The sequence below is a fragment of the Parambassis ranga genome, chromosome 17 (genome assembly GCF_900634625.1).
Source record: "Parambassis ranga chromosome 17, fParRan2.1, whole genome shotgun sequence".
Lineage (NCBI taxonomy): Eukaryota > Metazoa > Chordata > Actinopteri > Ambassidae > Parambassis > Parambassis ranga.
Window position 1 is genome coordinate 18,970,306 of NC_041037.1, and position 16,410 is coordinate 18,986,715.

A 16,410-nucleotide genomic window follows, 5' to 3' on the forward strand; every position below is an offset into this window, starting at 1 on the left:
TTGAACTACCAGATTTGATCCCGCTCTAGCTAGACCAACTTTCTTCCAGTCAGAAGGGGGTCTCATTAAATGGAAACACACTGTATCTCCCTGCTGTATTATGTATTGTATTGTTTCCCCCTGTAGGTGAGGAGGAGAACTTTGCTCTCTTCAATTTGGTGAACGAGCAAAACAAAGAGATTGATGTATTAAAGAATGAAATTAGCCAGGTGAGTTTGATTTGAAGGTCTCACACATTACAATGAACCTGTTGATGAAGATTCTCAGTCATCCGGGTCATTTTTATTCAGTTGGTTAAAGCAAAGCTACTGGACCTGTAGAAATTCTACAAGTCCAGTTGCCTTGCTGCAACCTTCTGAATTACATTGAAGACAGTGGTTTGCTGGGTCATTTATTTATGTATTTGTGCTGTGAATGAGTTTAGATCCAAACAAACATGGAGCAGGCTGAAGCCAAAGGTCGGCAGCAGGAGCAGGATTATGACTCTCGGCTAAGAGACGTCCAGGAGAGATTAAAGGAGGCCGAGTCTCAGGCAGAGGATTATGAAGACCAAGCCACCATCATCAGCAAAGTCCTGGAACAGATTAAAACAGGTTTTTTTCACAACCTTGTGACTTCCAGCTGTTAAATCGAGTCATCAGTTAGAACATTGATACTCGAATACTTGATATTCCTCCCTCTCACAGGAGTAAACAGCACCTTCTCCAGCCTAGAGTGTGACCGCTCACTGATTGATGACATGGTGGGCTCCTCCACAAGCGTCACCGACAACAACATCATGTCCTACCTGGGTTTAGTGGAACAGAAGACAGATGAGCTGCTCACCATCCAAGCGTTCCTCAGATCTAAAGTCTGCTACCGCTGCTTGTGTTTTCTCACTAATATTTGTACATGTTTTCATTTCTGAACCTGAAATACAGTTTGTTTCTATAATATTTATCATTCTTACAGGATGCAGAAAAGGACTCTGATCCAGACGAATTCACTTTGGTTCAAGATCCAGAAGGTGCTGCTGTCAACAGGTCAGACTTTAGATCACTTCATTCTGACAGCTTCATGTTTGTCAGTAAATGATGTAAAAGTTGATGGCTGTGTCTGTGTTGACTCATCAGTGAGTGTGATGCAGAGGAGTCTTCCGATGAGGAATATTGAAGGGGGTGAGTTCAAACAAAGTTCCTCTCCGAAGTTATTGTGAGATCATGTTCATCATTTGTTTGTGTTTATCTGGAAGTAATTTGTATGTTTTTTTGGTTCCTCCCAACAGACAGCAACAAAAGCCAGTCTGCAGAACAAGGGAAGTCAGAGGACACGTCCACCTGAGGAAGGCCTGGATGGATGTTTCTTATCCATGTCAACATAAGTTTGAGTTCAAATAAACAAAGTAGCCTATGCATGTAACAGAGTTCGAGTATTAAGTACATTAGATCCCAAAAATCTGAGGTGCACTCTAAACTACACTCTAAAATTCCGATGTATCAGAAACTCACTTACATAGAAGGATCTGAAAAGTTTTGAATGCTGTGATTTTGTCACATTTCTTCAATTGTTCTCATGCTGCTCACAAGCCACCAGTACATCCGTGGAACCTCTGGAAACCTCTGGTGACGAGCCATCGAACTCCTGGATAGGAAGACACAGCAGTTCCACCACTGTCAAATACTTGCTAAACATAAGATCCTAATTGAAAACATGATTACAGTGGTATGCAAAAGTTTGGGCACCCCTATCATTTCATGATAATTTGCTCTACCTTCCTAAGAGAAGATCACAGCGACGAGGTTTGTTTCCTCCAGAGATGCAGACATCTGAGTGTTTTCCAGATTGACATCCTTAGAGTAGAGATTTATTATAATAAAATTTAATGTAAAAAATGTAATGTGCAAAAGTGTTGGCACCCTTTTTATCACATTCATTTCAAGACCTGTAGGGGTTTATAAAGCAGGTTGAAGCACAAAACTGCTTTGATTAGCTTGTTAGATCTTCAGTTACAAAGACAGCTGGAATCAATCATGAAAAAGCTGTTTAACATAGGTAACTGCTGCTGTACTTGTCCTAGGTTCTTTCTTAGAGAGTAGACACATGGGGGCCTCTAAACAGCTCTCCGCTGACCTAAAACAAAGATAATTCATTATCATGAATTAGGAGAAGGGTACCAGAAATGATGTGAAAGGTCTGGACTGTCTGTCTCCACTCCCAGAAATGTAGTGCAGGAATGGAAGAGCACAGGAGTAGCCACTGTAAAGGATGATATGTGGTAGGCACAAATAAAGATAAGACTGAACTCCATGAGAAGAACTTATTGCCTACATTTTGGTGGAGCCTGAACCCCCTTAAGAGCAACAGAGGCAAGAAAAATTCCCTTTTAACAGGAAGAAACCTTGAACAGGACCCGGCTCATAAGGAAGAACCTTCCTGCTGACAGTCGGCCAGGTGGAGGAGAAGAAGAGGGAGACAGGACAGAGAGGATGAAGGAGAGAGAGAGAGAGAGAGGAGCAAACATGCACAGACATCATACACAGAGAACACACATGACAGGTTGTTGATGTGATCAAGCAAGATGAATCAGTGATTATATTACAGTAGATATATCATCAGTTAATAAATAGTAACAGTAGTTTAATGCTACACAGACACCGGTGTGGTCAATAAGCACTGGAATATTCAGGGGCCGGACTGCAGGTCTGAAGTTGCTACCATCCTTCGTGGCCTCACATATCCCAAGATGCTTTGCGCGCTTATTAGGGCCCGAGCACCGAATGGTGCAAGAGCCCTATTGAAACCCTTAGGATTATTATTAGGGCCCGAGCACCGAATGGTGCAAGAGCCCTATTGAAACCCTTAGGATTATTAGGGCCCGAGCACGGAATGGTGCAAGAGCCCTATTGAAACCCTTAGGATTATTTTTTTATTAGGGCCCGAGCACCGAATGGTGCAAGAGCCCTATTGAAACCCTTAGGATTATTATTTTTCAGTTTTTTTTTTTTTTCTTCCTTCCCCCCCTTAGATCGCATTTTTGGGGGCCTTAACATGCCCAAAAACTCACCAAACTTGGTAGAAAAATTCATTCGCCCGAAAAATTTTGAAATTTGCTGACTTTTGAAATGCACATATAAAAATGGCTCTATAGCGCCCCCAACGCGTAGCCCCTCTGGCCGGTTTGACACAGGATTATGAAAATTGGCACACATATGTATCACCTCAAGACGCACAAAAAAGTCTCTTGGACCCCCCCTCCAAACCCAACAGGAAGTCCGCCATTTGAAGGTTTGTGGCCATTTTTGGCGATGTGTGACCCTGCTGCCAAACTTTTCACGCCTCGCATACGTCATCGGATTGAGCTGAAATTCGCCGTGTCCACTCAGGACACCATAGGGAATAGACGCATTCCAAAACTCTTACAAAAGTCTGACGGTGTGGCTGGGGCGTGGCCTCAAAGTTTGACCATTTCTGAGGACACAGAAAGTCTCTATAACTTCTTCGTTTTCTGTCCGATCTGTACGAAATGTCACATGTATGATCAGAGTCTGACCCTAAACACATCTATACAACAATATTGAGGCTTTGACAGAGCGCCACCTACTGGCTACACAAAATGTTGTGTTTTCATAGGTTTTTCTGCCTGCCCCCCTTTCCTGTTTTGAGTAGGGTCATGAAAATTGGTACACATGTGTATCACCCCAAGATGCACAAAAAAGTCTCTTGGACCCCCCCTCCAAACCCAACAGGAAGTCCGCAATTTTGAAATTTCTGTTAATTTTTGGCGATTTGTGACCCTCCTACAAAACTTTTCACGCCTCGCATACTTCCTCCAAATGAGCTAAAACTCACTGTGTCCACTCAGGACACCATAGGGAATAGACGCATTCAAAAACTCTTACAAAAGTCTTACGGTGTGGCGGGGGCGTGGCCTCAAACTTGACCATTCGCCATTACAAAAGAACTCACTGTATTTATTGCCCTAATGCGTAGCCCCGCTGGCCAGTTTCACACAGGATCATGGGAATTAGCACACATGTGTATCACCCCAAGACGCACAAAAAACTCTCTTGGACCCCCCCTCCAAACCCAACAGGAAGTCCACCATTTTGACTTTTGTGGCCATTTTTTGCCTATTTGTGACCCTGCTTCAAAACTTTTCACGCCTCACATACTTCATGCAATTGAGCTGAAATTCACTGTGTCCACTCAGGACACCATAGGGAATAGACGCATTCCAAAACTCTTTCAAAAGTATTACCGTGTGGCGGGGGAGTGGCCTCAAAGTTGACCATTCGCCATTACAAAGGAACTCGCTGTGTTTTATGCAGTACTACCCATATACTTTATGCAATGTGGACAAAATCTTACAGTACTGCCATGGAGCCCAGTCTAAACAGATATATATGCTAATAGGATGATACGGTCATAGCGCCACCTACTGGTAGCAGGAAAGTTTGGTTGTAAACATGTGTTTGTTGTATATCTGTGGAAATGAGAGGAGGAGAGCATAGCACAGGAGAGTATAGGAGACGCGAGCATAGGAGAGAAGACTGCGATGACCCCACGGATCGCAAGGTGCGCGAGGGCCCGCAATGCTGCTTGCAGCTTTAATTTTTTTATTTTTTTTTTTTTTTCCCCTCCGAGATCGCATTTTTGGAGGCCTTAACATGCCCAAAAACTCACCAAACTTGGTAGAAAAATTCATTCGCCTGAAAAATTTTGAAATTTGCTGACTTTTGAAATGCACATATAAAAATGGCTCTATAGCGCCCCCAACGCGTAGCCCCTCTGGCCGGTTTGACACAGGATTATGAAAATTGGCACACATGTATCACCTCAAGACGCACAAAAAAGTCTCTTGGACCCCCCCTCCAAACCCAACAGGAAGTCCACCATTTGAAGGTTTGTGGCCATTTTTGGCGATGTGTGACCCTGCTGCCAAACTTTTCACGCCTCGCATACTTCATCGGATTGAGCTGAAATTCGCCGTGTCCACTCAGGACACCATAGGGAATAGACGCATTCCAAAACTCTTACAAAAGTCTGACGGTGTGGCCGGGGCGTGGCCTCAAAGTTTGACCATTTCTGAGGACACAGAAAGTCTCTATAACTTCTTCGTTTTCTGTCCGATCTGTACGAAATGTCACATGTATGATCAGAGTCTGATGACTGGTCGATTAAATATTTATCATCTATATTTTTATGAGCATTTGTATTTTGTTAAATTCACTTTTTAATTAATATTTGTTTACCATATTATAAAATAGGCTCATTTCATATAGTATCTCTCATGTGTTAATTTCATACGGAGCACTTTGAAGGCCGCTGCCTGACAGCCTGAGAGCAGGGCCTGATTGTCCCGTTCCTTAGCAACGGTTGCTAACAACACTTCAGACAGCTGCCGCTGCGGTGTACTGGTGTCCTGCAAAGGTTCGGTGGGTTCCCAAGCGTACAGCTGGTCAGATAAACTTTTATTTATTCTTACACAGCACAACACACACATTTCACACACCTGATATAGTTTAGCTAAGTACGAGCAAGCTAAATATTTGATGTCTTCTGTAACAGCTAGCAAGACATGCTACGTTAGCATTTTGGTTATTTTGATGACCTGTGTATTTAACCCTCATGCGTTGTTCGGGACATTTTTGTCCTCTGAGAGAAATTTTTCTGTTTATTTTGGCCATAACTTTGTCAATATGTGGACAAATTGAATCATTTTTCCTCAATAAGCTTAATTTTACATAAATTTTGTTAATATGATTTTAAAATTTTTCATAGGTCAACGGTACACTGTGGGCAAATTTTACCCCCTAATGTGTTGTTCGGGGACAAAAACGTCCCCTAACTTTAACGGTTTTAAAAATATATTAGATAAATATTTTTTTGAAATTTTTTTGCATAGACCTTTTAATTAACTTCAGTTCTAATCAACAGTAGTGAAAAAATCATTTTCCCCCAGGATTTTAACCCTTTAATCACCAATTTTATAAGGGGTGGTGCTGAAAATTGAAAAAAAAAACACACAAAATGGCTCATTTTTAATAGAAAAGGTGAATGTGGACTGGATTCTTTTTAACCTTTATTATAGTCTTGGTCATGTCAAACATCAGTAAAAAAATTGACTTTATTGCATTATTAGTTTTTGCACAGCACTGGATTTTCTTTTTTTCTCCCATTTTGTCCCATAGACTGACATTATAAACACACTTTTTTTGACTGCACAGCCATGGCACTAAATAATCATGCATTCTTGATTGTTGGTGGTTTACCCTGTTGGTAGGAGGTAACATTTGTGATTTTTACAGTTAACAACTTAATTACCATATTAACCCTTTACCTGCAGGCCTGTGCTCATGTACTGTAGTTTCTGGCTTAAGTATATGGAGTTATAGGGAGTATTTTAGCACATAATTGTGTGTCTACACACTGTGTGTGTATGTTAGAGAGGAAGAGAGCCATTTGCACACTGTCAGGGAAGGAAAGTCAGGAAAATAAAGTTACTAAGTAAGTGAAGTGTACCTAATTCAGACGTACAACGGCGATGCATAAGCATGTAAAATGAAAACATCCAGGAGTTCTGGCGTCTGAAGTTGTGGATGGGTAAAATAGCTGTTTTTTTTTTTTTTTTTTAGCTTTCGGAAAACACGTCCTCCAGTAGAGTGACTTTACTTTTAGGTTAGTGTCTCAGTTGAGATCACTGAATTAGTCTAAGTGAAGTCTAAGTGCTCCTTTTCCATGGTGTGTTGCGCTCCACACGACCATACGTACATGTGCATGTTACTAAATAGACACCATAGATAGATAACTTGATAACATAATAAATAATCATTGACTAACCAAATCTAATCTACAGTTTAGTCCCCTACTAAAATTAGTATTAAAAGTAGTTTAGTAAAGTAAAGTAAAGTAAATTTGTTGCAGCCCTAAAAGTAAGTGCCGGGCCCTTTGATGCTGAGAGGTTCAGAATAAGCAAAACAAAAACACTAGTGGACTTGCATGCATCCTCCTGGTCATTTAATGGTGACAAGAGCAGCAAGCAGCATGAAGAGAGGATTCACCTGTGCATGAGTGAAGGATTCACTTGTGAACGAATGAAGGATTCGCTTGTGAACAAGTGACGGATCTACTTGTGCAGCCTTCACAGCTTCACAGCCTGGCCCTTCATAGAGCCAGGCTGCACAATCATTTCCAGAGATTGTGCACAAGTGAATCCTCTCTTCATGTTGCTTTCTGCTCTTCTCACCATCAAATGACCACAAGGTCACATGTAAGACCACTTGCCTTTTTGTTTTGTTTAGTCTGCACCTGTAGACATCAAAGGGCCACACGTGCATAGCAACACTTTCTTTGTTTTTGTTTACTATGAAGACTCTGTGGTTGTGTGTACTCACAGACAACAAGATCAGTGTGCAAATGGCTCTCTTCCTCTCTAACATACACACACAGTGTGTAGACACACAATTATGTGCTAAAATACTCCCTATAACTCCATATACAAGCCAGAAACTACACTACATGAGCACAGGCCTGCAGGTAAAGGGTTAATATGGTAATTAAGTTGTTAACTGTAAAAATCACAAATTTTACCTCCTACCAACAGGGTAAACCACCAACAATCAAGAATGCATGATTATGTAGTGCCATGGCTGTGCAGTCAAAAAAAGTGTGTTTATAATGTAAGTCTATGGGACAAAATGGGAGAAAAAAAGAAAATCCAGTGCTGTGCAAAAACTAATAATGCAATAAAGTCAATTTTTTTACTGATGTTTGACATGACCAAGACTGTAATAAAGGTTCAAAAGAATCCAGTCCACATTCACCTTTTCTATTAAAAATGAGCCATTTTGTGTGTTTTTTTTTCAATTTTCAGCACCACCCCTTATAAAATTGGTGATTAAAGGGTTAAAATCCTGGGGGAAAATGATTTTTTCACTACTGTTGATTAGAACTGAAGTTAATTAAAAGGTCTATGCAAAAAAAATTCAAACAAATATTTATCTAATATATTTTTAAAACCGTTAAAGTTAGGGGACGTTTTTGTCCCCGAACAACACATTAGGGAGAAAAAAAGAAAATCCAGTGCTGTGCAAAAACTAATAATGCAATCAAGTCAATTTTTTTACTGATGTTTGACATGACCAAGACTGTAATAAAGGTTCAAAAGAATCCAGTCCACATTCACCTTTTCTATTAAAAATGAGCCATTTTGTGTTTTTTTTTTTCAATTTTCAGCACCACCCCTCATAAAATTGGTGATTTTTCACTACTGTTGATTAGAACTGAAGTTAATTAAAAGGTCTATGCAAAAAAATTTCAAAAAAATATTTATCTAATATATTTTTAAAACCGTTAAAGTTAGGGGACGTTTTTGTCCCCGAACAACACATTAGGGTAGTGTTTGCGAACAATGCATGAGGGTTAAAATTAGATTTCAATATCTTAAATAGACTAAATAGGAATCGTGACAGAGGACAATGATATTTCCATTAAGACATTCGTTCATGTTTTCTTGTTTAAAGATTTGGCTGCATTTGGTATAAACATGTCTCGAAGAAGGTCGTCCTCGAGCACAGGTGGCACAGGTGATGTGTGTTTTTTTGTTTTTAAATCTTGTAATTATTATCAGTTGTATTGTTGTTTGGTTGAAATATCTGTAATGTTAAATAACGTTTTTAAACAGAGTTAGAGAAAGCCAAACTTGAGGACCTGCAGAGACGAGTGAGGACCATGGAGAGAGAGAATGAGGCCTACAACCGCAAGACCCAGAGACAAATCTACAAACAAGAGTGAGCGCACTTACCATACTGTAACTCACACACTGTATTTGTGTGTGTGTGTCTGTTGTATATCTGATCACATGTTGACTTGGATGAAGGCAGGAGATTGAGAATCTGCTGAAGGAGCAGGAGGAGCTCCGTGAAAAGCTCAGCGCGTGTAAGAGGCGCAAAGAGATGAAGACTGAGGACATCCAGCGTCTTCAGAAGCTGCTCCAGCATAACCATGCTTTGGATGAAGAGCTAGAGAGAGAGAGGCAAAAACAAAAGGACTTGCAGAGAAAGGTCTGACTGTATATCGTGTATGTATTTCATCATTTCATGTTGATTCATATTTTTTACTTTTGACTTTAATGCGGGCAGATTTCAAACCTGGAGTCCGAGATGATGGAAGCGAGAAGAGGAGCTGTCAGTCTCTGTGTTAGGTCAGAGGTACAGAGCACTCAGAAATCTGTGGAAGGAGAGCTGCACAGAGTGAGTCATCAAACTCATTGCTACAGCATAAACAAACAAAACAAAGCCATTCTGTTGTTTACTTTATGTTCATCTCTGTCCAGGCCACCACTAAACTCAATGAGCAGTTAGCAAAAAACAGCCATCTGAAGGAGAAGCTGCAGAGTCTTCTTAATGAGCGTCACCATTTCCAGCAGCAACACAACAAGCTGAACAAGGTTACAACTCTTATCATATCATCACCATGGGCACATTGTTGATTTCTCCTTCAACACTTTATTAGCAGATATATTTGTATTGCAGGAACTGCAGGAACTCCACAAGAAGAACACAGAAGTTACCAACCAGATCAGCGCTGCTAACGAAGAAAGGTGAGCTCCTGAGACAGCCAGTTGTGTTAAATGGAAGGAAACCTCTGAGATGTTGCAGCTCATATCTGGAACTGGTATACATAAGGGTGGAGGCTCAGTCCAAGCTGACCGTGCTGAGGGAGACAGCGGAGAAGGAACACGCTCACTTTAACGCTGAGATGAAGGAACTGGAGCGGGTTATTGCACAGCAGAGCAGCCTGAAGAACTTCATGAGCGTCAAGGGCAGCGAGAGGAGCGACCACAAAATGGGAACCAGGCAATGTAAGAGGCAGGCGGCCCGCATGATGTTGTAGCTAATGTGTCTAAAGTTTTAGCAGTGCTAACAGTTCCAATAATTGTATCATTCATTTTTCATCAATGCAAAAAGCCACAGCGGAAAAGGACAAAAGTACAAACAACATGTGTTTCTCCGTAGAATTCATGTAGCAGGCAATAATGTTGCACATACAATACAGTTACACATTTGTGTGTCCTTGTGTCATTGTGAATACAGGCACTAAGACTAAAGAGAATAATGAATGATAAACATGAATGATAAACATAACATTGTGATGCTAATGCTAACCCTGCTGATGAAGATGAGACTGGCGCCTCACTGATGTGAATCTGATGTGTTTTGTGTTTCTCAGTGTCAGAGCTGAAGGAGCAGAGGAGGGGGGACTCACAGGACGTGTCTCTGGACGTTCTGGAGGACATGTTTAGGAAACTTCAGACTGTGACAAGAGAGGACAACCTGGACCTGCTGGTGACCAGGTTCATCCAGGGTGAGTCTCATATTCTGCACACAGTTTATGTCAGGATTATAATCCTCTTGCATTTGTACATGAGTACATTCAGACCCCGTTCAGTCTTGTGTAATCAATCAGAACAGCACAAAAATCCAGTTAAAGCTGGATTAGATAGATCCACCTCACAGAGGTGGATTGAGCTGGGTTTGCTAAAATCTGGCTAAGGTCTGAACACGAATGTGGCTAGCGACATCATACTTCTGGGTTCATGGGGACAGTATCTGGGTCACGCCATGTGTAAAACATCCACTGAACTACCAAAGATTGAACTACCAGATTTGATCCCGCTCTAGCTAGACCAACTTTCTCCAGTCAGAAGGGGGTCTCATTAAATGGAAACACACTGTATCTCCCTGCTGTATTATGTATTGTATTGTTTCCCCCTGTAGGTGAGGAGGAGAACTTTGCTCTCTTCAATTTGGTGAACGAGCAAAACAAAGAGATTGATGTATTAAAGAATGAAATTAGCCAGGTGAGTTTGATTTGAAGGTCTCACACATTACAATGAACCTGTTGATGAAGATTCTCAGTCATCCGGGTCATTTTTATTCAGTTGGTTAAAGCAAAGCTACTGGACCTGTAGAAATTCTACAAGTCCAGTTGCCTTGCTGCAACATTCTGAATTACATTGAAGACAGTGGTTTGCTGGGTCATTTATTTATGTATTTGTGCTGTGAATGAGTTTAGATCCAAACAAACATGGAGCAGGCTGAAGCCAAAGGTCGGCAGCAGGAGCAGGATTATGACTCTCGGCTAAGAGACGTCCAGGAGAGATTAAAGGAGGCCGAGTCTCAGGCAGAGGATTATGAAGACCAAGCCACCATCATCAGCAAAGTCCTGGAACAGATTAAAACAGGTTTTTTTCACAACCTTGTGACTTCCAGCTGTTAAATCGAGTCATCAGTTAGAACATTGATACTCGAATACTTGATATTCCTCCCTCTCACAGGAGTAAACAGCACCTTCTCCAGCCTAGAGTGTGACTGCTCACTGATTGATGACATGGTGGGCTCCTCCACAAGCGTCACCGACAACAACATCATGTCCTACCTGGGTTTAGTGGAACAGAAGACAGATGAGCTGCTCACCATCCAAGCGTTCCTCAGATCTAAAGTCTGCTACCGCTGCTTGTGTTTTCTCACTAATATTTGTACATGTTTTCATTTCTGAACCTGAAATACAGTTTGTTTCTATAATATTTATCATTCTTACAGGATGCAGAAAAGGACTCTGATCCAGACGAATTCACTTTGGTTCAAGATCCAGAAGGTGCTGCTGTCAACAGGTCAGACTTTAGATCACTTCATTCTGACAGCTTCATGTTTGTCAGTAAATGATGTAAAAGTTGATGGCTGTGTCTGTGTGGACTCATCAGTGAGTGTGATGCAGAGGAGTCTTCCGATGAGGAATATTGAAGGGGGTGAGTTCAAACAAAGTTCCTCTCCGAAGTTAGTGTGAGATCATGTTCATCATTTGTTTGTGTTTATCTGGAAGTAATTTGTATGTTTTTTTGGTTCCTCCCAACAGACAGCAACAAAAGCCAGTCTGCAGAACAAGGGAAGTCAGAGGACACGTCCACCTGAGGAAGGCCTGGATGGATGTTTCTTATCCATGTCAACATAAGTTTGAGTTCAAATAAACAAAGTAGCCTATGCATGTAACAGAGTTCGAGTATTAAGTACATTAGATCCCAAAAATCTGAGGTGCACTCTAAACTACACTCTAAAATTCCGATGTATCAGAAACTCACTTACATAGAAGGATCTGAAAAGTTTTGAATGCTGTGATTTTGTCACATTTCTTCAATTGTTCTCATGCTGCTCACAAGCCACCAGTACATCCGTGGAACCTCTGGAAACCTCTGGTGACGAGCCATCGAACTCCTGGATAGGAAGACACAGCAGTTCCACCACTGTCAAATACTTGCTAAACATAAGATCCTAATTGAAAACATGATTACAGTGGTATGCAAAAGTTTGGGCACCCCTATCATTTCATGATAATTTGCTCTACCTTCCTAAGAGAAGATCACAGCGACGAGGTTTGTTTCCTCCAGAGATGCAGACATCTGAGTGTTTTCCAGATTGACATCCTTAGAGTAGAGATTTATTATAATAAAATTTAATGTAAAAAATGTAATGTGCAAAAGTGTTGGCACCCTTTTTATCACATTCATTTCAAGACCTGTAGGGGTTTATAAAGCAGGTTGAAGCACAAAACTGCTTTGATTAGCTTGTTAGATCTTCAGTTACAAAGACAGCTGGAATCAATCATGAAAAAGCTGTTTAACATAGGTAACTGCTGCTGTACTTGTCCTAGGTTCTTTCTTAGAGAGTAGACACATGGGGGCCTCTAAACAGCTCTCCGCTGACCTAAAACAAAGATAATTCAATATCATGAATTAGGAGAAGGGTACCAGAAATGATGTGAAAGGTCTGGACTGTCTGTCTCCACTCCCAGAAATGTAGTGCAGGAATGGAAGAGCACAGGAGTAGCCACTGTAAAGGATAATATGTGGTAGGCACAAATAAAGATAAGACTGAACTCCATGAGAAGAACTTATTGCCTACATTTTGGTGGAGCCTGAACCCCCTTAAGAGCAACAGAGGCAAGAAAAATTCCCTTTTAACAGGAAGAAACCTTGAACAGGACCCGGCTCATAAGGAAGAACCTTCCTGCTGACAGTCGGCCGGGTGGAGGAGAAGAAGAGGGAGACAGGACAGAGAGGATGAAGGAGAGAGAGAGAGAGAGAGAGGAGCAAACATGCACAGACATCATACACAGAGAACACACATGACAGGTTGTTGATGTGATCAAGCAAGATGAATCAGTGATTATATTACAGTAGATATATCATCAGTTAATAAATAGTAACAGTAGTTTAATGCTACACAGACACCGGTGTGGTCAATAAGCACTGGAATATTCAGGGGCTGGACTGCAGGTCTGAAGTTGCTACCATCCTTCGTGGCCTCACATATCCCAAGATGCTTTGCGCGCTTATTAGGGCCCGAGCACCGAATGGTGCAAGAGCCCTATTGAAACCCTTAGGATTATTATTAGGGCCCGAGCACCGAATGGTGCAAGAGCCCTATTGAAACCCTTAGGATTATTAGGGCCCGAGCACCGAATGGTGCAAGAGCCCTATTGAAACCCTTAGGATTATTTTTTTTTTTTTTTTTTTTTTTTTTTTTTTCCCCTCCGAGATCGCATTTTTGGAGGCCTTAACATGCCCAAAAACTCACCAAACTTGGTAGAAAAATTCATTCGCCTGAAAAATTTTGAAATTTGCTGACTTTTGAAATGCACATATAAAAATGGCTCTATAGCGCCCCCAACGCGTAGCCCCTCTGGCCGTTTTGACACAGGATTATGAAAATTGGCACACATGTATCACCTCAAGACGCACAAAAAAGTCTCTTGGACCCCCCCTCCAAACCCAACAGGAAGTCCACCATTTGAAGGTTTGTGGCCATTTTTGGCGATGTGTGACCCTGCTGCCAAACTTTTCACGCCTCGCATACTTCATCGGATTGAGCTGAAATTCGCCGTGTCCACTCAGGACACCATAGGGAATAGACGCATTCCAAAACTCTTACAAAAGTCTGACGGTGTGGCCAGGGCGTGGCCTCAAAGTTTGACCATTTCTGAGGACACAGAAAGTCTCTATAACTTCTTTGTTTTTTGTCCGATCTGTACGAAATGTCACATGTATGATCAGAGTCTGATGACTGGTCGATTAAATATTTATCATCTATATTTTTATGAGCATTTGTATTTTGTTAAATTCACTTTTTAATTAATATTTGTTTACCATATTATAAAATAGGCTCATTTCATATAGTATCTCTCATGTGTTAATTTCATACGGAGCACCTTGAAGGCCGCTGCCTGACAGCCTGAGAGCAGGGCCTGATTGTCCCGTGTTCCTTAGCAACGGTTGCTAACAACACTTCAGACAGCTGCCGCTGCGGTGTACTGGTGTCCTGCAAAGGTTCGGTGGGTTCCCAAGCGTACAGCTGGTCAGATAAACTTTTATTTATTCTTACACAGCACAACACACACATTTCACACACCTGATATAGTTTAGCTAAGTACGAGCAAGCTAAATATTTGATGTCTTCTGTAACAGCTAGCAAGACATGCTACGTTAGCATTTTGGTTATTTTGATGACCTGTGTATTTAAAATTAGATTTCAATATCTTAAATAGACTAAATAGGAATCGTGACAGAGGACAATGATATTTCCATTAAGACATTCGTTCATGTTTTCTTGTTTAAAGATTTGGCTGCATTTGGTATAAACATGTCTCGAAGAAGGTCGTCCTCGAGCACAGGTGGCACAGGTGATGTGTGTTTTTTTGTTTTTAAATCTTGTAATTATTATCAGTTGTATTGTTGTTTGGTTGAAATATCTGTAATGTTAAATAACGTTTTTAAACAGAGTTAGAGAAAGCCAAACTTGAGGACCTGCAGAGACGAGTGAGGACCATGGAGAGAGAGAATGAGGCCTACAACCGCAAGACCCAGAGACAAATCTACAAACAAGAGTGAGCGCACTTACCATACTGTAACTCACACACTGTATTTGTGTGTGTGTGTCTGTTGTATATCTGATCACATGTTGACTTGGATGAAGGCAGGAGATTGAGAATCTGCTGAAGGAGCAGGAGGAGCTCCGTGAAAAGCTCAGCGCGTGTAAGAGGCGCAAAGAGATGAAGACTGAGGACATCCAGCGTCTTCAGAAGCTGCTCCAGCATAACCATGCTTTGGATGAAGAGCTAGAGAGAGAGAGGCAAAAACAAAAGGACTTGCAGAGAAAGGTCTGACTGTATATCGTGTATGTATTTCATCATTTCATGTTGATTCATATTTTTTACTTTTGACTTTAATGCGGGCAGATTTCAAACCTGGAGTCCGAGATGATGGAAGCGAGAAGAGGAGCTGTCAGTCTCTGTGTTAGGTCAGAGGTACAGAGCACTCAGAAATCTGTGGAAGGAGAGCTGCACAGAGTGAGTCATCAAACTCATTGCTACAGCATAAACAAACAAAACAAAGCCATTCTGTTGTTTACTTTATGTTCATCTCTGTCCAGGCCACCACTAAACTCAATGAGCAGTTAGCAAAAAACAGCCATCTGAAGGAGAAGCTGCAGAGTCTTCTTAATGAGCGTCACCATTTCCAGCAGCAACACAACAAGCTGAACAAGGTTACAACTCTTATCATATCATCACCATGGGCACATTGTTGATTTCTCCTTCAACATTTTATTAGCAGATATATTTGTATTGCAGGAACTGCAGGAACTCCACAAGAAGAACGCAGAAGTTACCAACCAGATCAGCGCTGCTAACGAAGAAAGGTGAGCTCCTGAGACAGCCAGTTGTGTTAAATGGAAGGAAACCTCTGAGATGTTGCAGCTCATATCTGGAACTGGTATACATAAGGGTGGAGGCTCAGTCCAAGCTGACCGTGCTGAGGGAGACAGCGGAGAAGGAACACGCTCACTTTAACGCTGAGATGAAGGAACTGGAGCGGGTTATTGCACAGCAGAGCAGCCTGAAGAACTTCATGAGCGTCAAGGGCAGCGAGAGGAGCGACCACAAAATGGGAACCAGGCAATGTAAGAGGCAGGCGGCCCGCATGATGTTGTAGCTAATGTGTCTAAAGTTTTAGCAGTGCTAACAGTTCCAATAATTGTATCATTCATTTTTCATCAATGCAAAAAGCCACAGCGGAAAAGGACAAAAGTACAAACAACATGTGTTTCTCCGTAGAATTCATGTAGCAGGCAATAATGTTGCACATACAATACAGTTACACATTTGTGTGTCCTTGTGTCATTGTGAATACAGGCACTAAGACTAAAGAGAATAATGAATGATAAACATGAATGATAAACATAACATTGTGATGCTAATGCTAACCCTGCTGATGAAGATGAGACTGGCGCCTCACTGATGTGAATCTGATGTGTTTTGTGTTTCTCAGTGTCAGAGCTGAAGGAGCAGAGGAGGGGGGACTCACAGGACGTGTCTCTG

The 16,410-nt window shown here is 41.5% G+C and overlaps 3 long non-coding RNA genes across 3 annotated transcripts; all 3 read left to right on the forward strand.

The window, feature by feature from the left end:
* Positions 1 to 5,351: 5,351 nt before the first annotated feature.
* Positions 5,352 to 8,710, forward strand: LOC114450153 (uncharacterized). Its single transcript, XR_003672040.1, has 3 exons — positions 5,352 to 5,437; positions 8,502 to 8,564; positions 8,663 to 8,710. It is a non-coding gene; the product is annotated as an uncharacterized LOC114450153 (long non-coding RNA).
* Positions 8,711 to 14,128: 5,418 nt separating this feature from the next.
* On the forward strand, positions 14,129 to 14,861 carry LOC114450210 (uncharacterized). Its single transcript, XR_003672050.1, has 3 exons — positions 14,129 to 14,390; positions 14,653 to 14,715; positions 14,814 to 14,861. It is a non-coding gene; the product is annotated as an uncharacterized LOC114450210 (long non-coding RNA).
* An 807-nt stretch (positions 14,862 to 15,668) lies between these two features.
* LOC114450254 (uncharacterized) lies at positions 15,669 to 16,410 on the forward strand. Its single transcript, XR_003672063.1, has 3 exons — positions 15,669 to 15,731; positions 15,817 to 15,992; positions 16,361 to 16,410. It is a non-coding gene; the product is annotated as an uncharacterized LOC114450254 (long non-coding RNA).